This window comes from Puma concolor, chromosome C2, assembly GCF_028749965.1.
Source record: "Puma concolor isolate L17-30 chromosome C2, mPumCon1.1.hap2, whole genome shotgun sequence".
Taxonomy (NCBI): Eukaryota; Metazoa; Chordata; class Mammalia; order Carnivora; family Felidae; genus Puma; species Puma concolor.
Window position 1 is genome coordinate 131,356,347 of NC_141675.1, and position 23,777 is coordinate 131,380,123.

General features: G+C 38.0%; 1 long non-coding RNA gene across 1 annotated transcript in view; it reads left to right on the top strand.

Annotated features, from left to right (window-relative positions):
- LOC147577532 (uncharacterized) overlaps positions 1-23,777 on the top strand; it is a 104,210-nt gene that overhangs the window by 39,255 nt on the left and 41,178 nt on the right. Inside the window, exon 2 of the long non-coding RNA XR_015240373.1 lies at positions 21,199-21,262. This is a non-coding gene — a long non-coding RNA (uncharacterized LOC147577532). The remainder of the gene's footprint in view (positions 1-21,198; positions 21,263-23,777) is intronic.

Below are 23,777 nucleotides of genomic sequence, written 5' to 3' on the forward strand. Positions count from 1 at the left end.
CTTTCTATACACATAGCTTTTGTTACAACACAAAATTTTTAAATCACTCAGCACATTTCATTATTAAAAATTTTCCTTTACCTTCTCCCATCTCCCTTGAGCTCTACTTCACTGTAATCACTGTAAAATTATTTTGTAACTATATCCTTCCAGATTTTTTATTCAATGGCTTCCTTTTTATTCTTTCCAGACTATTCTTCTGGAAACTATACCAGATGGATGTTCGCCTCTTGGGAATTTCCTCTACGTCTCTAGATGATTTTTTTTCTACTTTTAAACTTTATGCATTTATGATGTATTCTGGGAACATTGGTCCATTTTCTCTCCCAACTCACTGATTTGCTCTGTAGCAATGACTATTCAGTCTACATATAAAGGTTTGTTGTTGTTATTTAATTTCTACAAATACATATTACTTCTTTTTCATAATTTTCTGTCCCTACTACCTAGATGAAATACCTTCCTGCATCACTTTAAGGATAATTACATTTCATTTTAAATATCTTTTCTGACTGCAGAAGTAGTTATTTTTACTAACTTATCAGTCCTTTCTTCATTATTCCCCCTCATGGTTTTGGTTTTCATCAAAACTTATCTCTATAGTTCAGAATTCCAACTGTTGGTAGCCAGCCTAGGAGGAAGGGTGGAATCATCTTCCAAGGGGTTAACTTCACCTGTTTTCAGCTACAATGAAGAGAAGGGAATAATGTCTCAGCAACTGGTCTTCTGGCCCTAACATCTGCCAAATCTTCCATGGTGTCATCACCTTTTTGGGTGACATGTCTCTTTGACCTGAACACTGCTCATTCCTGGAGACAAACCCTACTATAATGTTAGGGGCATGATACATAGGGGCGGAGGGTTGCAGAGTCAGCCAGTTTCTATGCTTTTCACACGGGAACCAATTAAGCCTGTCAATAGAACCATACTTTGCATAATAGTTGAAAGATTGCTTTTAGCACTTAACAATATATTCAGGACATATTTCCAGGTTATCCACCTCATTGTTTTTAATGTCTGCACAGTATTCCATTGTATAGACATGTTATGATTTGTTTAATTACCCCCTTATGGATTTTAAACTTGTTTCCAGCGTTCTGCTATTGTAAACAAAAATTTGACTGTTATTCTTTTCTTTATTTTCAAAGAATAGATTCTTAGAAGGATGATTGCTGGGTCATAGAGTATGCACGTTTTTAATGATGTATAATCTCATCAACAACATCGGAGAGTATCTGTTTCTCCACTTGTAAATCAACTTAATCTTTTTTTAATTTTGCCAAGCTGATACATGAAGAATGGTATCTGACTTATTTTGACTTGTATTGGCGTCATTATAAAATTTTTCTTCTGTATTTCCTTATAATTTGATTACAATTTCGTTGTTTTCACATTTATATCTTAAATGATCTGTCATTTATTGTGGTATAAATGTGATATAAGAATTCAACTATTCTTTTTCATATGTGTCAATACCACTTATTGAATAAAACTTCCTTTTCCCCACTGATACTAAATGTCAAATTTATCATATATAGATTCTAATATATACTTGCATTGTTTCTGAACTCTATTCTAGTCTGGTGACCAATTTCTCTATTCTTATATTTGTATTAGACTTTATATTCATAATGACAAGGGAGTGCATCTTATTATCTGATGGGCTACATCTCTTCTCATTATTTTTTCAAAATTTTCTTAACTTTTGTATCCACTTGTCAGATTTTAAAAAGAAAATAAAAGGTCAAGCTTCTGTTTGGAATATCATTGCACTTATCTAATAATATATATCCTTTATATATGAATGGAATTAAGTCCTCTCATCGGGGAAAATCGTGTTTCTTCCTGTATGTCCTTTAGTAAGGCTGTATAGGTTTCTTCTTATAGTTTTTATTTTTTTTTTCATATTAAAACATTACCAATTTTTGTTACTAATATAAATGTGTTCGTTTTCTCCATTTTCTTTTTAACTTTATTTTTTTTTCATAAAGGAAATTATGCATATTTTCTTATATAGGTCCACTTTATAGAACTCACTTATTCTAAAATTATTTTAACTTAGGAAAATAAGCCAAAACAAAATGGAAAGACCACATCCTGAATGGGAGAAAATATTTATAAATCATATATCTGGTAAGGGATTAAGATTCAAAATATATAAAGAACTCATTCAACTTAATAACAAAAAACCCAAACAATACAATTAAAAAATGGGCAGAGGATCTGAATAGGCATTTTTCCAAAGAAGACATACAGGTCACCCACCAATAGATACACAAAAAGGTGCTCAACATCCTAATCATTAGGGAAATGCAAGTCAAAATCACAATGAGATATCCTCTCACAACTGTTAGAATGGCTATTATCAAACATATAAGAAATAAGTGTTTTCCAGGATGTGGAGAAATGGGAACCCGTTTGCACTGTTGGTAGGAATGTAAATTGGTGCAGCCACCATGGAAAACTGTATGGGGATTGCTCAAAAAATTAAAAATAGAGCTAACGTATGATGCAGCAAATCTACTTCTGGGTATTTATCTGAAGAAAATGAAAGCACTAATTCAAAAGCATATATGCAACCCCATGTTTACTGCAACATTGTTTGCAATAGCCAAGACATAAAAACAACTTAAGTGTCCATCTATGGGTGAATGGATAAACAAAATTTGACATATGTATACAATAGGATATTATTCATCCATAGAAGAATGAAATACTGCCATTTGTGACAACATGAATGGACCTAGAAGGTATTATGCCAAGTGAAATAAGTCAGACAGAGAAAGACAAATATTGTATAATCTCACTTATGTGTGGAATCTTAAAACAAAAACAAATACAAAAACAAACCTAAAAACCCAAACTTACAGATACTGAGAACAGATTTGTGGTTGCTGGGGTGGATAAAATGTGTGAAGGTCATCAAAAGATACAAACTTCAGTTATAAAATAAGAAAGTCCTGGAGATACGATGTACAGTATGGAAGCTATAGTTAAAATAGTGTACTGTATATTTGAAATTTGCTAAGAGAGTAGATCTTAAAATTTCTTATCACAAGAAAACAGAATTAACTGTGTAGTGATGGTTGTTAACTAGACTTATTGTAGTTATCATTTTGAAGTATATATATTATGTTGAAATCATTATCTTGTACACTTGAAACTAATATAATGGTTTGTGTCAATTATATCTCAACTTAAAAAAAATTACTCCAACAGCTGTGAGGATCATTGATTAGAGAAGAAAGAATATAGTTGTTAAAACAGGGAGGGAACAAAACATAAAAGACTCTTAAACATAGAGAACAACCAGAGGGTTGCTGGAGGGGTTGTGGGAGGGGGGATGGTCTAAGTGGGTAAGGCCATTAAGGAATCTACTCCTGAAATCATTGTTGCACTATATGCTAACTAACTTGGATGTAAATTAAACAATAAAAAAAAAAAAAAAGAATGTAGTTGTTAAAGTAACCCAGACCAGAGAGGGTGGTGGCCTGCAGTAAAGTCATTGTATTGGAGATAGAGAGAAGATCACTATTAAAGTTAAAATGTTGGACTTCAGTAATTCCTTTACTTTGCTACCACCATGCAAACAATCATGAAAACTTATGGGCTCCAACTTTTACTTTCTCAGACATGACATCCTATTTCTAATAGAAATAGTAGTAGTAGTAATAATAATAAACATTTAGTTATTTCTTTTGGATTCTCTAAGCATAAAATTACATCATCCACAAATAATAATAGTTTCTTTCTCTTCTTTTCCACAATTTGATCAATTAGCAAACTCTTCTGAAACTTGTTGCATGAGCTATAGCCTCCAAACTATTGGTGACCCTCAGTTATATTTGTATTACTCTTGGCTTTGTTGGGGATGATTTAGTATGTCATCTTTTAATGTTTTCTGTTGGTTTCATATATATATATATATATATATATATATATATATATATATATATATATAATTTTTTTTTAAGTAATCTCTACATCCAATGTGGGGCTCAAACTCACATCCCTGAGATTAAGAATCACATGCTCTACCAACTAAGCCAGCCAGGTACCTCTTTTCTAGTAAATACTACTTATGATGTTTAGGAAATTATCTTTTCTATTTTTATATTAGAAGCATTTTTTTTAAAAGGAGAAATATCTGCCACATTTTATCAAGTTTTCTCTTTAAAGGACTAGTAATAATCTTATATCATCTGAGGAAATTCATCTGGCCTGATCTGGACTCTTTCTCTGTACCGGGCAAGTCTCTGGTCCCATGTGATCTGCAGTAAAACATCTGCTGCTTACTTTTTTATCATTACCTTTTATTTTATGTGTATATATTTAATGAGTACATAATGTACTGAATCTTTCTCAACCAATTTCTTTGGAAGTCCCAATTTTGTCCAAATCTCACCAAATGCTCTCTGTGGCCATATGATGCTGTGACTCTTTTCTCATGTCTCCGTCTTTCATTTGGATCCATGTTCTCTCTTTGGCAACTAATCCTGTTTTCTCTGTGGTAGCAGCAACCTCAATGGCAACAGGAGTAGGGAAGATTTTTACATCCTCTTTGGCAAGAATAAACACTTCCTGCCTGGAACCCAAAATGAAAATAAATTGCCCACTGTGCAAAAACATGGAAGTCATGATACTCCTGATGAAACATCTTTAAATAGTCTCCCAGCAGTCATGGTTTTGGGTGTTACTATTTACACAACCATAGGGGTCACATTTCCATGAGGTTTTGAATAATTTAGCAATAAAATACAAATTATTTATTGTGTAATGTCTATTTTTTTTTTTAATTTTTTTTTCAACGTTTATTTATTTTTGGGACAGAGAGAGACAGAGCATGAACGGGGGAGGGGCAGAGAGAGAGGGAGACACAGAATCGGAAACAGGCTCCAGGCTCGGAGCCATCAGCCCAGAGCCTGACGCGGGGCTCGAACTCCCGGACCGCGAGATCGTGACCTGGCTGAAGTCGGACGCTTAACCGACTGCGCCACCCAGGCGCCCCTGTAATGTCTATTTTTTTGCACTGTTTACACTTTAGCATTTTATTAGCTCTGAGGGATGGTGTCCGTTATTTGCATCTTTATTTCTGCCATTCATGGAAAAAGAAAGAATGGAAGTGACTTGGACATTTCAAACAAGTTGGCATTGTGAATGATTACAATTTAATCCTGAAGCTGATTCTTAAGAATGGGATTTTTTTTTGCACTGAAGTGAAACTAAATAATTGGCATGTTGCTGTGTATTTTCTTTTGTAACGGTAGGTCATACCAGTAAGAACTTTAATTGTATTTTATTCTTTGCCTGCTATGCAAAATGGTTCTAAATTTTCTATCTTCCCTTGACCTTTTACCATGCTAGTTGTTTTATTTTTCTCATATCTAAGGTTGCCCCACTCTCAACCCTTCTTTATTTACTAAACTTTTTAATTTGGTTGTTGTTCTCTGAATTTTTTTCCAGTTTCTTGATGTGCTTTAAGAAAAAAAACTAAGAACTTCAATGTTGAGTGCTTTTAATTGCCACATAGGGAAGAAAAATAATCTGTGTTTACATGTGATACTCTTATTAACAACAGTCTCAGTTCAGTATTTATTTTTCTGGTGAGGATATTTATTATTGACTCATCCTTTTTATTCCTTTCCTTATAACCTTGAGGGTAATATATAATGAACAGGAAATGAAACTTAAAGCATAGGGCAGAGATTGGGGGTCACAAGAAGGTGGTATGATGTTTTTTCAAAATTAGCTTAGCATTTGTGATATTTGCCAGTCAAACAAACTTTGGGTATTAAATCAACAATATATCGACAATTATACACAATTCAAATGCCCCTCTGCCTCTACCAGACTTCGGCCGTGATGTAAATAGGATCACATTAAACATTCTTATTGCTGATGTTATCATAATTTTGACTTAGTTCCTACAGATTGCTTTCAACCTTTTATCTTTACATTTCCAAATAATCACTTGGTGTTATTTCATTTTTATTGTAGATATGAGTTCATGCTTCCTGACCATATATATAAATTCAAGGGTACTTTATGGCACTTTCCAGTTTGGAAAAAGCTTTCATGTATGTATTCTCACTTGATCCTATAGCCTTATGGGGTGGACAGGAAATGGACTCTTGGTTTCATTTTACAGATGGAAAATCGAGGCCCAGATTACTTAAGAAGTTGTCCAATGAGCTAGCAAATGTGAATAATCACATGAATACCTGTTAGAAGAGCTTGGGTTAGTGTATAGGTCCATTGACTCCTGGTCAATTCGTAGTTTAAGTACACAACTCTATAGAAAAAAAAAGTTTAGCTATTACTTTAACTCTTTCATCATTGCGTTTAGACTACTATGCCCACAATGTATCAATGGTAGGACTCAAATGCAGATGGAATGAATATGGTCATAGAAATTAAGAAGGAAAGAATAAAGAAAGTCAGTCAAGGAAGGAGCTAGAGAGAGTAGCCTCACGTGAATTGTATCTGAGTGCTCATGGAACTGTTGTCAGACATCACCAATTTAAATTTAATTTTTGAATCTATGTGAGCCCTTTAGTACTGACAATATAAATTATGCCAATGAGGGCATATATGAATATCTGTTACTTGTATAACTAATATTCCCAGTTTGTGTGTGTGTGTCTGTGTGTGTGTGTTTGTGTGTGTGTGTGTGATTTGTGTTTGTGTTTGTAGTAACAAAATTAACCACTGCTACAAGTCTTTCACTCTAAACCTCAGATCTCAAAAATTACAGCTCTTTCTCTCTCAGAGACCTAACGCTTACCTTGCTGCCACCATGAGAACTGTCCCATACCCTGGAGCCTGCAAGGCATTATTCTTCTGTAACTGAGCTCTTGGCATGTGGTTTCATTTCTATATGAAAGACCACCCAGACTCTCTCCCCTGTAGCCTTTCAACTTAAGTTTGTTGGTACAAATGTTGTAAACTTGGGATCAAAGGGAAAGTCATAACTTAGGTATCATTCTTTTTTAAATTTTATTTATTTTGAGAAGGAGAGAAAGGGGGTGGGGAGAGGGGCAGAGAGACAGTGGGGCTTAATCCCATAAACTGTGAGTGAGGTCCTGACCTGAGCAGAAATCAAGAGTTGGACACCCCACTGACTGAGCCACCCAGGAACCCCTATTAGGTATCATTTGTATTGAAAGTGTTTATAGATCTAATAAAGAAGGTCAACTGCAGAGATTTCCTAGAGGTAAGTTGTAAAATGAAATAACGGAAACTCCAACAAATGTTTTAACTTTTCTTTCATTTCTGTTTGACTTCTGAACCTATGATGATTCCATCAGAATATTCCAGAGTTGTGAATGTACCTAATTCATTTCTTTCGTACTAGCATGCTAGCTTTGAGTAAGTTATAATTATGGACACTTTAGTATAAGGCAGAGACTTGTGCTCCCTGTGCAATTCTGGCTTCCATTTCTGGCTCACTGCCACTCTCTCCTGTGGCAAAGACCCAGAAGCCTGGGAACAGAAGAAATACACTATCAGTTCTCATCACACCTACCTGGCTTTTTGCCACTTTCAGCTGAGAGCACCTGAAAAATAACAACCAGGTTAGCTGCCATTTTATTGACCTGGGGAAAAGGAAAAAGCCAAATGGTCAAACTATTCCTTATTTAAACCGAATTCAGTTCAATCCATCACACATTTTTGAAAGCATGTTCTGTGACTGGCACAAAGCATGCAGAAATGAACAGGGGTTTGCTTCAGACGCGTCAGGTGCTTACAATATATCGCGATTAGGGAACTTTCAGTTGTATGTACAGATAAGCAGTAGTGTCTCATTATTACCCCGATGAGAGGATCATTTGTCCATCTGCATTAGACCTCACAGCCCCTTTGTTATGTCAGAACGTGGCATGAAACACTGAATGCTCTCTGCAGTTCCACAGAGGGCACTAGAACAGCCAGTAGGAAGTGGTGGACTTTTCTAACAGTCTTGCACTCTTGGAGTGTCTGGCAGCCAATGACATTAAAGGTATTAAAGGTCTAACCCTCTTAGGTTTGGGATTGGCAGGACACCATTTTACTAGTTAGTAGAAAACCCGCTAATACAAGGGGCGCCTGGGTGGCGCAGTCGGTTAAGCGTCCGACTTCAGCCAGGTCACGATCTCGCGGTCCGTGAGTTCGAGCCCCGCGTCGGGCTCTGGGCTGATGGCTCAGAGCCTGGAGCCTGTTTCTGATTCTGTGTCTCCCTCTCTCTCTGCCCCTCCCCTGTTCATGCTCTGTCTCTCTCTGTCCCAAAAATAAATAAAAACGTTGAAAAAAAAATTAAAAAAAAAAAAAAAGAAAAGAAAACCCGCTAATACAAAGGCTGTTTAAAAATATCAATAGCTAACTTGCATGAGGAGCTGTCATGGTAAGAAGCCATCCTTGCAGACCAGGGAACAGAGTAAGTAGAATGAAAAGTTATTGAGATAATATTACGGTATTGAACTACATCAGGGATAATAGCATTGATTCACTCCAGAAGGATATTGTAAATAATGACCAATTAATTGTTGCAGAAACTTTGAAAATAAATCAATGAAAATCGGGAAGACAGATCTGGGTGACTCAATGAGTCTATTCAGTTTTTTAGAAAGTTCTCCTTCTGAGTCCTCTGTCATCAGGGCTCATGGTATGTTTGCAGTTCCTTCTGTCAGAAGCCTTGAGAAATTTTATCACACCATTGTGACTTGAATGTGGACTTTTCTAAAGTACCTATGCCTCCTTCTTTGCTCATTACTAAACCCTTAAAAACAACAAGGCTGACAAGTAGAAAGACACCTGTGGAAAAAAGTGACCCTTTAATGCTTATTTTATTTGGGAAAACAACCAGAGGTCTTCCTTGATGGGGTGCGGTAGTCTATCAGCTTGGACGAGTGACCAGGAATGATCTATTTTTCTGTCTTGTGCATAGCACTTTTGCAATTTGATTTTCATTTTCTTAAGATGCAAATAGCACTCATTGGCTTCTCTGACCTGCCACCTCTCCTGTCACTCCTACAGTCATGTTGAGAAAATGACACCTTTACAAAAGGTCAAGTATTTGTCATATGTAAGAAAACTCTCTCAGAATTATGATCTCAAGATACAGAGGCAAAAAGTTAGGTTACTAAAATTTTTCGATTGGGTTTACCCGTTTGAATCATGAGAAATGCACCAACTTTATGGATGCTTTGGACTATTTATGAGGAGGTCTTGAGTGAAAGTTTTCATCCTTTAAACTGTCATCTCTCTGACTCCTTCATGCCTTCAGAAAGTAAACAGCTCTCCTCTGATTGGGGTTGTTTTCAGGATGTAGTAAAGTGATGGGCAGTCATTCCAAACAAGTGAAAAATAATAGTACCTTCGAAGATATGTGCATCTAAAGGAAGTGTTCAGAATTAGCCAAGTATCAACGCTCAATATTCTTTAACTCCTGACCAGGCAGTATGCTCATCTTCTGGGCAATTTTTTTAAAAAAATAAAATGACTGAAAATCATTTTAAACTGCTTATTTATTGTATAATAACAGCTTACAAATGAGGAATGTTTCCTATGTGCACCTGATATGCATTTTTATTTCATGCTCACCTTGAGCCTGTATGGTGGATCCTGGTTGTTTGTTTTGTTTTGTTTTTGTTTTTGTTTTTGTTTTTGTCCCTTTATTCTACTGGTAAGTTGGCCATCCCTTCACCCCCCACTTACATCACTGGCCCTATTGATTCTATCCCCAGGATACAACTTGAACAGTCTACTTAACACCATATCCAGGGTCAACCTGCTAGTTCAAGGCACTATCATCCCTCACAGCCTCCTGTAGTAACAGTCCTCTTTTCTATTCTGGCTCCCATCCAATCTACATAGTAGTCACAAGTACCTTCTTAAAATGCATATTGATTCACATTGCTTCTCCCTGTAAAATCCTGCTCTGTGATGTTCTGTGGAAGCCAACCCACCATACCCTGGCTGTTCTGATCTCACCCAATTCTCCAGCCTCATCTTCTACCACCTTGTCCTTGCTCATGCCACTCCAGGTTCATGATTGTCTTTCTTTTCTAGAAGAGGCACACTTGTCTTTCCTTCACATGAGCTGTTTGCACCCAGGCTGCCTGATGCACTCCCTCAGAATTTGCCTGGCTACTGCTTCTCCTCATTTAGGTCTCTGCTGGAACATCGGTTCTCAGTTTCCTCAACTCATCCCTCTAAAATAGGTTGTTCGCTCTTTGCTCTCATAGCAGCATTCTGTATGTCAGTATCCATTTATCTCTGCTATATCTACTGTATTTTCATCCACATGGATAGATTTTGTCTCAGACCCTTTCTGATGCTGTCCTAGACCTGCCATAATTTTACTGCATAAGTCCAAAATCACTTAGCATTTTTTAAAACAAAAGAAAAACATTTTAGAGGCACTTTAAAAAATTTTTTTTTAATTAATTTATTTTTAGTTTTAGGTTTTTTTAATTTACATCAAAATTAGCATATAGTGCAACAATGATTTCAGGAGTAGATTCCTTAATGCCCCTTACCCATTTAGGCCATCCCCTCTCCCACAACCTCTCCAGTAATCCTCTGTTTGTTCTCCATATTTAAGAGTCCCTTATGTTTTGTCCCCCTCCCTGTTTTTATATTATTTTTGTTTCCCTTCCCTTATATTCATATGTTTTGTCTCTTAAAGTCCTATTATAGTGAAGTCATAAGATATTTGTCTTTCTCTGACTGACTAATTTCCCTTAGCATAATACCCTCCAGTTCCATCCACATAGTTGCAAATGGCAAGATTTCATTCTTTTTTATTGCCGAGTAATACTCCATTGTATATATACGCCACATCTTCTTTATCCATTCATCCATCAATGGACATTTGGGCTCTTTCCATATTTTGGCTATTGTTGATAGTGCTGCTATAAACACTGGGGTGCATATGTCTTTTGGAAACAGCACACCCATATCCCTTGGATAAATACCTAGTAGTGCAATTGCTGGGCTGTAGGGTAGTTCTATTTTTAATTTTTTTGAGGAACCTCCATACTGTTTTCCAAAGTGGCTGCACCAGCTTGCATTCCCACCAACAATGCAAAAGAGATCCTCTTTCTCCGCATCCTCGCCAACCTCTGTTGCCTGAGTTGTTAATGTTAGCCGTTCTGACAGGTGTAAGGTGATATCTCATTGTGGTTTTGATTTATATCTCCCTGATGATGAGTGATGTTGAGCATTTTTTCATGTGTCGGTTGGCATCTGGATGTCTTCTTTGGAGAAGTGTCTATTCATGTGCTTTGCCCATTTCTTCACCAGATTATTTGTTTTTTTGGGTGTTGAGTTTGATAAGTTCTTTATAGATTTTGGATACTAACCCTTTATCTGATATGTCGTTTGCAAATATCATCTCCCATTCTGTCGGTTGCCTTTTAGTTTTGCTGATTGTTTCCTTCCCTGTATAGAAGTTTTTATTTTGACGAAGTCCCAATAGTTCATTTTTGCTTTTGTTTCCCTTGCCTCTGGAGACGTGTTGAGTAAGAAGTTGCTGTGGCCTTGATAAAGAGGTTTTTGCCTGCTTTCTCCTTGAGGAGTTTGATGGCTTCCTGTCTTATATTTAGATCTTTCATCCATTTTGAGTTTATTTTTGTGTGTGGTGTAAGAAAGTGGTCCATGTTCATTCTTCTGCATGTCACTGTCCAGTTTTCCCAGCACCACTTGCTGAATAGACTGTCTTTATTCCATTGGATGTTCTTTCCTGCTTTGTCAAAGATTAGTTGGCCATACATTTCTCTATGGTTCTCTCTTCTGGGTTCTCTATTCTGGGTTCTCTATTCTGTTCCATTGATCTGAGTGTCTGTTCTTGTGCCAGTACCATACTGTGTTGATGATTACAACTTTGTAGTACAGCTTGAAGTCTGGGATTGTGATGCCTTTAGAGGCACTTCTTAAGACTTGGAGACCAAAAAAAGGAACAGGATACCATAGTTCCATAACATTTTATTCCAAAACCCTGATCTGCAAAGTTCTGTGGGAATTTTTCTTAAAATCTCTGATTGTCCCTTCTCACATTGACTTCACCATCACACAGGATGCAACCAATACTAGTGCACTAGATTATTGTTGCACTAGTGCAACAATAAATGCACTAGAATTCCCACCACCAATTCCCCGAGGCAATAGCACTTATATTCCCCATTCAAAATGCATAGCAATTATTTCTGGTCTAGCTTCTACCCACTAATCTCCACTAGTTACACCTTGGTCTACACAGACAATCCAGCCACTAGAATGGTTTAAAAAGCTGTGGGGAGGGGCATGTGGGTGGCCCAGTTTATTAAGCGTCTGACTTTGGCTCAAGTCATGATCTCAAGGTTTGTGAGTTCGAGCGGGACTCTGTTGTCAGCGCAGAGCCCACTTTGGATACTTTGTGCCCCTGTCTCTCTACCCCTGCCCCACTTTCTTTCTTTCTCTCTCTCAAAAACAAATAAACACTAAAAAACAATAAAAATAAAAAAAATAAAAAGCTGTGGGGGATATATGTAACTTAGTGGTGTTTTGTTACATTAATTTCTGTGATTTTTTAAGTTTATTTATTTATTTAGAGATGGAGACAGCACAACTGGGAGGGGGGCAGAAAGACGGGGGAGAGAGAGAATCCCAAGCAGGCTCCACACTGTCAGCGCAAAGCCCAATGCTGGGCTTGAACTTATGAACTGTGAGATCATGACCTGAGCTGAAATCGAAAGTTGGAGACTTAACCAACTGAATCACCCAGGCGCCCCTCTATGATTTTTTTAATGCCTGTCTCCTCACCATACTGAGTTCCATAATAGCAGAGACCATGACTATTATAGTCATAATTAATACCTCCTGCACCTAGCACAGTGCCTGGCTCATGAAAATCACTAAATAAGTAGTTCTTCAATGAATTGAATAACTTACATGAGATCACACGGTAGCAAGTAGTGGAGCCATAATTTGAATCTAGGTATGTGCCTGATTCCAAAGGCCATGTTTAAAACACACACACACACACACACAGTGCTCCAAAAGCCATGATTGATGCAATTGTGCAATGTGTATGCAAATCGATGTATGGTCTCATACACACCTGATTTGTCTTTGTCAATCAAGGCTTGCATAATATATTTTGTGGTTGTTCTATCTTGTGACATGACTTTAAATGCATTGATGTTCAAGAGATGTAAGCACTAGAGGCCATTATGAGACCTTGTAGATATGGTTCTAACTTGTGTTTTTTCCCTAACAGGGAACTACTGATCATTTATCATTCTACCACCTGCCTCCTCTTATCACATTTTCACAATCTAGAGTGTGAAAAGAAATCTAGGCATCATAAGACATAATAACTCCCAGTACAGTTTCTCTTTCAAAGAATTGAATGGCGATTCCCTGCCATAGCAAGAGAAGATTTAAAGATACAGATGTGTGCAAACTCTTTGGGAAGCTGTTACGTGACCTCTAAGGTTTGTGTGCTATCGTACTCTCAGAACGATCAGTGAGAGAACCATAAGAGGACAACAACAGGTGGCCATGCCCTGGGCTCCCTACTGCAAAGTAGGGTGCCCTAGAAGGAGAGCATTCTGTGTGGTTTCTGAATGGCCCAATCATCAGACAGAGAAAGCAGAGTCATTTTTTAAAATTAGCTTTTATTCTCAAGTTGTCAAAGATAACTCATTTATTTATTCATATGTTTATTCATGATGATTACCAGGCATCATTTACTAAATCACAAGTAATCCCCATTCTAAATTACACTTGCATGCCAATTTAATGTTTCTCTTTTTGGTTATAAATTTAATATAATTTAGAATATTTGGAAAGTACTGGACAAAAGGTAAAGATTATTTTTAAAAATCTCCAAATTCATGAATAAACACAATTTTTGTATGCATTTGGGTTTAAGGACATATGCATTTCAATGTTTGTGTACATTCCTACCATAACTTATGAAAAAAGAACTGGCGCTATCCTCTTCTATAGAACAAAGAAGGAAATTTTAGGATATAAGGCAAAAAGTTTCACATGCGTTTTATCCCATGTGAAGTGCGATGTTCAGTCTCCATGCAGAAATCACCTGGACTCTCCCAGTCTTTCATTGAATGGGTAGAATTTTCACCGGTGGAGTGGTGCTTTTCCCCAAAGCTGGCTCTGTCCGCTTGGTGGTGGAGGACAGGTCAGAGGGGTCTTGCTTACAGTTGAACATCATTGGGACTACCAGGCTAGTGTCCAGTAAGAAGAGGGGCTGTTACAATTCTGTTACTTTCCCCAGAATCAAGATTATGAGCCCATTGACGAAATCAAGTTATAAAATTCACTTCTGCAGTTATTTTGCAGTCACAAGATTCTCTATTATTCATTCAAAGATTATTATCTTTGAATATACTTACCAAACAGAACAAACAAGAAGGATTTGCAAACAAAGGGGAATTTAAGCAAGGGGTATGAAGATGCTACTCATTTTCTTAGAGCAAGGATGTAGCTTGTATTTCCAAAAGTCTATAATTTCTTTGTCGGGGCGCCTGGGTGGCTCAGTCGGTTGAGCGTCCAACTTCGGCTCAGGTCATCATCTCACGGTCTGTGAGTTCGAGCCCCGCGTCGGGCTCTGTGCGGACAGCTCAGAGCCGGGAGCCTGTTTCGGATTCTATGTCTCCCTCTCTCTCTGACCCTCCCCCGTTGATGCTCTGTCTCTCTCTGTCTCAAAAAAATAAATAAAAGTTAAAAAAATATTAAAAAAATTTCTTTGTCAGAGTTTGTTTATGACAAAGTCCTCTTTCTTTTACCTTGATAAAATAAAGACACAAGAAATTCCCAGAATAATTTTTAAAGCGCATTTTATCAAATTTAATTCTTATGACATAGCTAAGATTACATATATTATCTGCTTGGACTGTCATAATAAACTACAACAGACAGTGTGTCTTCAATAACTGAAATTAATTTTCTCACAGTTCTGGAGTCTAGAATTGCAAGATTCAGGTGTTGACAAGGTTCCTTTATTCGGAGGCCTTTTTCCTTGGCTTATGGATGGCTTTGTTCATTCTGTGTCTTCACCTGGTCTTTCCTCTGTACATGCCTGTGTTATAATCTCTTCTTATATAGGAATAGTAGTTTAGGGTTCACCCTAATGCCCTCACTTTAACTTAATTACCCCTTTAAAGAACCTACCTCCAAATACAGTCACATATGACTTCAACACATGATTTTTGGGGAGGGAACACAATTCAGCCCATAACACATAGGTAGTGAATTAAGAGTATGGGGTTTAAGTCTGGGGTGGCTCAGTGGGTTAAACATCTGACTTCGGATCAGGTCATGATCTCATAGCTCTTGACTTTGAGCCCGCGTCAGGGTCTGTGCTGACATGTCAGAGCCTGGAGCTGGCTTCGAATTCTGTGTGTCTCTCTCTGCCCCTCCCTCGCTCCCCTCTCTCTCTTTCTTTCTCTTTCTCTCTCTCTCTCAAAAACAAACAAACAAACAAACAAAGAGTCTGGGGCTTAAACGATGGGTTTTCTGACTCCCAAGTCCAGAATTTTCTGGACCATACCCTCTGTATCATTAATTCTCTTCTCTACTAACTTTATTCCATCTAATTAGTCAGCTCTACTTCCCACCATCCCAAGGTGCTGCTTCTTGCTAGTAAGATTTTTTTTTTTTATTTTTTATTTTTTATTTTTTCAACGTTTTTATTATTTATTTTTGGGACAGAGAGAGACAGAGCATGAACGGGGGAGGGACAGAGAGAGAGGGAGACACAGAATCGGAAACAGGCTCCAGGCTCTGAGCCATCAGCCCAGAGCCCGACGCGGGGCTCGAACTCACGGACCGCGAGATCGTGACCTGGCTGAAGTCGGACGCTTAACCGACTGCGCCACCCAGGCGCCCCGCTAGTAAGATTTTGAACAAATTAAAGTCCTTCTCTTCAGAAGATGGAGTGGGTTAGCTGAGAGGAAAAGAGGCATCAGTCAGCAAATGAAATACTTGAAATACAGTTGAAGGAGGTTGTACAATTATTATCTGAAAAAAAAAAAACATGTATTGAATGAATGTGAGTTATTTGAAAATAATTACTACATTAATTGGAAGTATTCTCAACGAGTGGGAACTAGTTTAAGGAGAAAAGAATAACAAGTCCCCAGGTCTACCTAGTCATTGTTTTATTTGTTCTTCAGTATAACCCTGCTAGGTGAACAGAGTTCTTTATTTTTATCATTATAAAGAAGAAGGAGTTGAAGCTCAAAGAGTTTGTGTAACTTGCCCAAGTGGTAGAACTAGGACTCCAACCCACTTCTTTTGATTCCAGGTGCAGTGATCTTTTGCTTGTACTAGCTGCCTCCCTATTCAGCGTACCCACAGGATGCTGTGTGAAGTTCTGGTAGGTAATCTGTAGGTTCGCCACAGGATATGCTCTCAAAGAACCTCCTTTGTGAAAGATCAGACTATCATACTCCTCACTGTATCCCTCTGCCCCACCCCTGAAGCCCATGGGCACACAGATAGATATGCATACCCACACGCAGAAAGTCCTATTTCATGGAAATAAGTTTTCTAAAGTGGACCTTACCTAGAGGGGGGTGGGCAAGTACCTGATACACAGTATGACTGAGAAGTTCACAAGCTCACACCTGCCCTCAGATGTTTCTACCAGTCTGCCAAGATGCCACACTTATTCTTCTTAACTGATTCTAACACTTCATCCAGAAGGAGAGCTAGAATTAGTTGTTTTTTTTTTTTTAAGTGGCTCAACTGTCACTATGTGAGTGTTTGTCCCTAGTGAGTTCTGAAATCAATTTTGTGGGTCAAGGCCATCATTTTCGAATATGAAATGCAATAAATAAAATAGAAAAATATCAGAGTGTACTGCATGAAATTAGAGGAAATATTATTTCATGAAATTTTTGTTTCCATGTTTTTCTCTCTTTGTGTGCAAGGTCACATACTGGACCCTTAAGAAAAATGTATTTTGTGATGGATGGCAGTGAAAAAAAAAAGGTTGAGAAACAATCTTTTTTTAAAATAGTTTTTTATACTTTTAAAAAAAATGTTAACGTTTGGGGCGCCTGGGTGGCGCAGTCGGTTGAGCATCTGACTTCAGCCAGGTCGCGATCTCGCGGTCCGTGAGTTCGAGCCCCGCATTGGGCTCTGGGCTGATGGCTCAGAGCCTGGAGCCTGTTTCCGATTCTGTGTCTCCCTCTCTCTCTGCCCCTCCCCCGTTCATGCTCTGTCTCTCTCTGTCCCCAAAATAAATAAACGTTGAAAAAAATAGCCCCCCCCAAAAAATGTTAACGTTTATTCATTTTTGAGAGACAGAGTGTGAGCAAGGGAAGGGCAGAGAGACAGGGAGACACAGAATCTGAAGCAGGCTCTAGGCTCTGAGCTGTCAGCACAGAGCCCAATGAGGGGCTCGAACCCACGAACCACGAGATCATGAGATCATGACCTGAGCTGAAGTCAGACGCTTAGCCAACTGAGCCACTCAGGTGCCCCAGCTTTTTATACTTTTTGAATTGAGTATTCTTTTGACAGTTATGGTCTCCTTCCCAAAATAAATGCACACAACTGGAGAGTTCTTCTGGGCCCTTTTCCTCAACACTTCCATATTTAACCTTGAGAAATTTAGAGTTAAGAGCCTATCCTGAAAAGGATGAGAAAACAGGGTGTTCAAGCCATACCACACCAGCTCCACCAAGATTAAGTTCTAAAGGGGGAGAAGGACAATAAACAGCCTAACGAATGAGGTGATTTCAGATCAGGTTAAGTGTTGTAAAGAAATTGGGGGGATGAGATAGAAGCAACTGGAGAGGAGATGGGATAGATTAAGGAAGGAAGTTTGTTTTGGCTTGGGCATCAGAGAATGTGTCTCTTTTATCACTGGTCATGCTTCCCATGCTACATTGCACCTATCAGAGTATTTTACAATATTTCATAGCATTCCATGAATATTTATTGATTGTGATTTTATTTAACTTTTTTTCAGGATAGATGGAAAAAAATGTCATGTCTAAAAGTATAGATTCTGGCATCAGACTGCCCGAACTTGAATTCTTGCTCTGCCGTTTTACTAGCAATGTGACTGTGAGTGAGTTACTTAATCTCATTAAGCTTCAGTTTCTTCAGGCTTATTTCTAAAATGGGGCAAATAGTATTACCTACATGATTAGACTATTATGAGGATTAAATAGGTTAACAAATGTAAAGAGCATGCATATTACCTTTTCTGATACCCACCCCAGTCCTTAGTGGCTTTGAAAAACAACCATTTTAAGATCTCTCACAATTTGTGGGTCAGGAACCTGGGCAGCTCTCAGTGGGGCAGTTTTTCTACCTTATTCTTCCATTTTATCAACTGAAGTCACTCGGTGGTTTTTAGCTGGCAGATGAGCTATTCAGGGAAGGTAGAGAGGTTTCAAGTGGCTTCGTTCACATGTCCGGCATGTGGTAGGAATGACCGGAAGGGTGGAACAGTAGACCAGCGCTCCTTCATGTGACCTATTCAGTAGGTTTTCTCAGAATAATCATTTCTTATTTAGAAGCTCAGGGCTCCCAGAGAGAGCGTTCTAAGAAAGGGGAAACAGTAGCTGATGGCTTTTTAGGGGCTGGGTCCAGAAACTAACACAGAGATACTTTTGCCATATTCAACTGGTCTAAATCATCACAGAACCAACCCAGATTCAAGAAGGAATTCTAGACCCCACCTTTCCATGGGAGAAACATTAAAGAATTTGTAGCCATCTTTAACCAGCCACACTAAGCAAAGCACCTGGAAAGTACTAGATAAATATTTAATCTATAGTTTTTATGTCCTGCTATATATCTTTCAAAAATTCTGGTTTTGTGTTTATTTCAGATTGTCAGAGAAAAATCAGACTTTACCTTTGCTTTTTCTTTACTTTTTTTTTTTAAAACTTTTCATACTTCTTAAAATAGCCCTCATCAATAGGTGGCAGTTGGAGATTTAAAAATTGGCAGATCCTGCACAGGCCATTGAGCTTTAACTGGGGTAATTTCCCTTCCTTGGTAGCGGTGATTTTTATTTATGTCGCAAATCATACAAAACTTGGTTTCAGTTTATCCATTGGTAGCCTGTAATTCCACGAATATCACCACATGGTTGTGTGTGTTTCCTCTTCAGAGGGCAGGGACTTAGAGCAGTACGTTAAAATTTATTAGTAAACAATTAAATTTTTCTTGACACAGGTACTACTTGACGGAACCCCAGGCTCTTCTTTCTTCCCCCAACACCAACTAAATCTTCTAAACTAAAAGGACAGAAATAAAAAGCCATATAAAAAGTTGGACAAGATCACATTTAAAAATTTCTTGTAAAAGACCGAGGATTGTGTGGCATTAATCTAAACAGACATTTCCTGTAACCACTTACACCCCCTAACAAACCAGCCTACTTAATGTGGGCTCTGCATTCTCATCTATTGGTTCGGCTGCCCTACTGAGTATTTGTTTGCTTTGGCCAACTCTGCCTATCCTGCTTTCCTTTTTATTTAATTTTTTTTTTTTCCAGATTTAATACTGTCCTGAGGTACACAGATGCTCCTTTTGGTTTGTGAAGCTCAAGGTCAATTTAAAGGCAGGTCCCTGGAGAAGTAAGCATTTGTGACTGGGTCATCTGTTTCCCTGAATCTGTTACAGCTTTTGAGATATGTGTAAGGAGGAGCAAACAGATAAGCCAAATTGGTTTTTGAAACGAGGGACACCTACGAATGGAGCACTATTGACCATGAAAATGTAGCATAACAGTATTTATTTGGAGAAAAGATCCATTTCATCATTTTATCCTCTAACTTGAAAACAAACTGTGTATACCCTGCTCTTCTTTTAAAAAATTCATCAAAATGTAAGCCATTCATGCCCCCACCCACCAGCCTCAGTTCTGTCTTTTAAATAAATTCTGTTTTGAAGCCATTATTTTTTCCAAGTTTCCCAGCATTACCACTCCCCCCTCCCAAAACTGTTCTAATTTGTGTTACAACACTACTCCATAAGGGATATTTGCTAGCGAGAGTATTGATTCAGTAATGGAGTTGCAGTTCAATTGTGGTGACAAGGAGCCTGCTTTTTTTGTTCTTTAAGGATCATCAAGATATTTAGACTCCAGGGTATAAAATTTCTTACATGAAATCACCTGATTTTACCTGCGCCATTTCTTTTTACGCTTAGGCAATACACTTGCCTTAGCGGGTTGCTCAAAGTTCACACATTTGTACCTTTGAATAGCTTTCAAAAAGAAGGCTGTCATTCCCTCTTTGGGAAAGAAAAATTGCCTTCTAACAAGTGGGAAGTTTGATATTCCTCGGAGACCACCAGGCTTCTCATGCGTGACTTTATTCCCATTATCATACTGGGACTCTTACAGACTTTACCTAAAGCACAGCGTGGTGAAAGGAGACTAATCAGCAGCCAGGAGGATGGGCTTTGATATTCTCTTCTGCTCTTTGCCAGCTGCTGAAATTGGACTTGTGCTTAACCTTTTAGGCGTCCTCTTCCATTGCCATTTAAGGCAAGAATGAAGAACTGAGTGATCTTACGGGTCTCTTTCAGTTCAAAAGGCAAACGCATAACAAGCTTGAAATATTTAGCTTTGGTATGAATTTAGAATGGACAGTGGCAATTGAAACACTTTAAATCTTTTTCGTTTTGATGTACTTTTTAATGTTGATTTAAATAATCAGTTTCTCTCCTCTGAGATTTTTTAACCTAAAGCTGGTCCTGTTCTCCTTATTTCTCCTGACAAGATACTCAGAGAAACTTGCATAGGGTGTGAAGATGGAAAATGTTGATCTGATTTCTGAGTTTCAGTCACCTTTGCACTCCAGGCTAGCACTTCCCAGAAAACAGATGTCCACAGTTCTATTTCTTGCAGCAAATGGCTTGGCCACAGGGTTTGTACAATTTCTCTCTCTCTCTCTCTCTCTCTCTTTTTTTCTCAGCGCAGCACCTTCTAAGTTCACATAAACTCTGTGTTAATTATTTTGGCTGTTAGCTGAGAAAGAAGAAAAGCTCACATTTGCTAAATCAAGAATGACGAAGTGGATTCAGAAATGCTCTCTCTACAAAATGCTTTACACTCTGCAGCTAATGCAGACTCTCTCTTTGTTTCAATGTGTTGCTCACAAATATCGATTAATCATTTTTCTTCATCAGCTTACGTCCTCTCAGTAGTATAATGCATTTGACTCTCTTTTTGCCTTTCAGGAGAGTGGGATGCTATAAACCCGAGCTGACACTATCAGCAAAAGGACTCCAGCAGTTTCTAGAGGTGGGGAAAGAGACAATTAATGTTAGTCTCCTCTACTGAAAGATATAAACGTTAGAGGGGAGAGTGGTTTTTTTTCATATCCTATAAAAACTTTGTGTTGTATGTGGCTTATAGTGAGAATGGTAGTGAAAACATCCAGTTCAAGACTTGAATCTTTCTGTTGGTTCCACACTGTTCCCTAGACAAACTTTTCAGTGCTTTTTAAAGAAGGACCAGAGGCCAATTCTAAGACATGCACAGCTGGCAGAGAAAGTGTGGAGGCACAGGAGAGAGTCCACATGAGCTCCTTCCCTCTAACTACCTGAGGAATGTGTATTTTCAGGTGCAGAGGAAAGAATTAAGCTGCCTTTCCAGGTCTGAGTTGGTAAGCACTAGTTTTAATAGTCAGAACTCTCTGGCTCCAACTATGAAAAAGAATTGAGTTAGTTTACATGTAGGAGTTGCTTCCAGGGGTGGGAACTGGGTTTTACAAGGACACGGGGCATTATCTCCCTGTACATCTGTTTCCTCCTCTTCATGTTGCACACTGGCTTTTGCTTTTCAGTTAACACTAAGGGGAAGATAGACCCCTCATAGCTCCTAGGATCACACTGTCTTATTTCAAAACAATAACAACAACGAACAAACCATACTAAGCTGAGGGTCTTTTAGCCTCCACTCTTACTGTCTCCGCTCATGTCAGATGAGTACCCTTCCTTCAATTAACTGCCGCTAAGGGTTTGATAATGAAACACATCCCTGGCTGCCAGGATGGCCTGCTACCAATTCACCTACCCCACCACTCTGAGTCAGGGAAGCCAGGCAAGTATCATTAACGGTTACATATTTTACCATCGTTAAAAACCTGAGCTTTTGTAGTCACTCCTATGAAAGTAAAACCCAATATCTGTTTTCACTTGATCAGCCTTTTATATGCTTGTCAAGAGGGGCTTTTCCAAATAGAAAGTACAGTCCAAAGCTGAGGCCAAGACGCATTTCCGTTACTATTTCTTTGAATTTTAGGTACTGTTTATTGACCTTCCACTGTGGAAGAAGAGAATTTTGTTCTCTTGGACACCCAGCATCTCCACCTCCCCAACATAGATGCCTAGCTCCCTCACCCCGCACAGCATTCTCACACACTATTTTTCCTATGCCTGCCATATAGTTATATCAGGACTCTGGATAAAACAATAATTACTGTTTTTATTACTGTGAACATGTAAATGTTATTTATGACAGAACTATGTAAAATACTGCGTTAGACAGAATGGGCTAATCTACATCACAATGATGAGCAATGCCAGAACCACAGGGGCTTTTGCTCATACAAAGTCCAGCAAAGGACCAGTGGCTCCCCTGGGCAGTTTTCCCTTAATGCATTGACCTAGCAGTCCAGAATGCTCTCATCTTGTGGCTGTGCCAGCTCAACAGCAACCTCTAATGCAAAAGAGGGAGAATGGAGTGGAAAATCCCCTGGATTTTACTGCTTCAGATCAGAAATGATTTATACTACTCCTACTCACGTTTCATTGGCCCAGATCAGTCATATGGCCTTGTCTAATTGCAAGAATATTGGGATGTGGAATTCTCAAGAAAGAGAACAGAATGGGATATTTGTGATATCTAATGCATATGAGATTGCTTTTTAAAATTTTTTTAAACTTCCTGAAATTCCTATTATACTGGTTTTGTTATTCTGTATGCTTATATACAGGATGTGCCTCTTCTGCCTTCTTGACAATATCTCTCTTCTAGCATTTTGACCAGCTCCAAATGGTACTGGTTTTCTGCATATCAGTTCTATAATTGCTTTCCTGGAGTTGTTTTCACCTATCACTTGAGTTGACCCCTAATATTTTTTTTTTTTTTTTTTTTTTTTTTTGGTTTATGGCCTCATTCTAGTGGAACATGTCTTCCAGTGATTACTTGAAACAGGGTAAATTAGAGATAAATTGTTAAATAACATGCGTGTCTAAAAATGACTTCATCTTGCTTCCTTTTATTGATAATTTGGCTAAATATGCAAACCTAGTTATGAATAACTTCTTACAATTTTAAGGCATTGATCTTTTGTTTTCTTGTTTTACTATATCTAGTGCTTCTCTGGGGAAGGATATAAATGATTTTTATTCCAATTTTTTATGTCATCTTTCTTCCTTCTGGAATTCTTGTAGAATCATGTCTTCTTTACTAATATTCTGAAATTTCATGGTGATAGGTAATGTGTGCATCTATCATCCATTCTGTGGGTCACTCAGTGGATCCCTTTAAGTGGAATCTTAGATCTTTCAATTCAGAACATTTTACCTACAACATTTTAAAAAATGTAGTTCTTTTCTTTTTCTCTATTAGGATTTTGGTATCTCTTTGGTGGATATTGTACATCCTATTCTGGTCCTATAGTTTTCTTTTTTTTTTTTAATTTTATATTTAATTTTAAAAATATTTTCCTTTAACATTTTTATTAATTTTTAATTTCTATGGCAATATTTAACATTTTTAAGGTTTCTTTCTTGTTCTTTGATTATCTCCT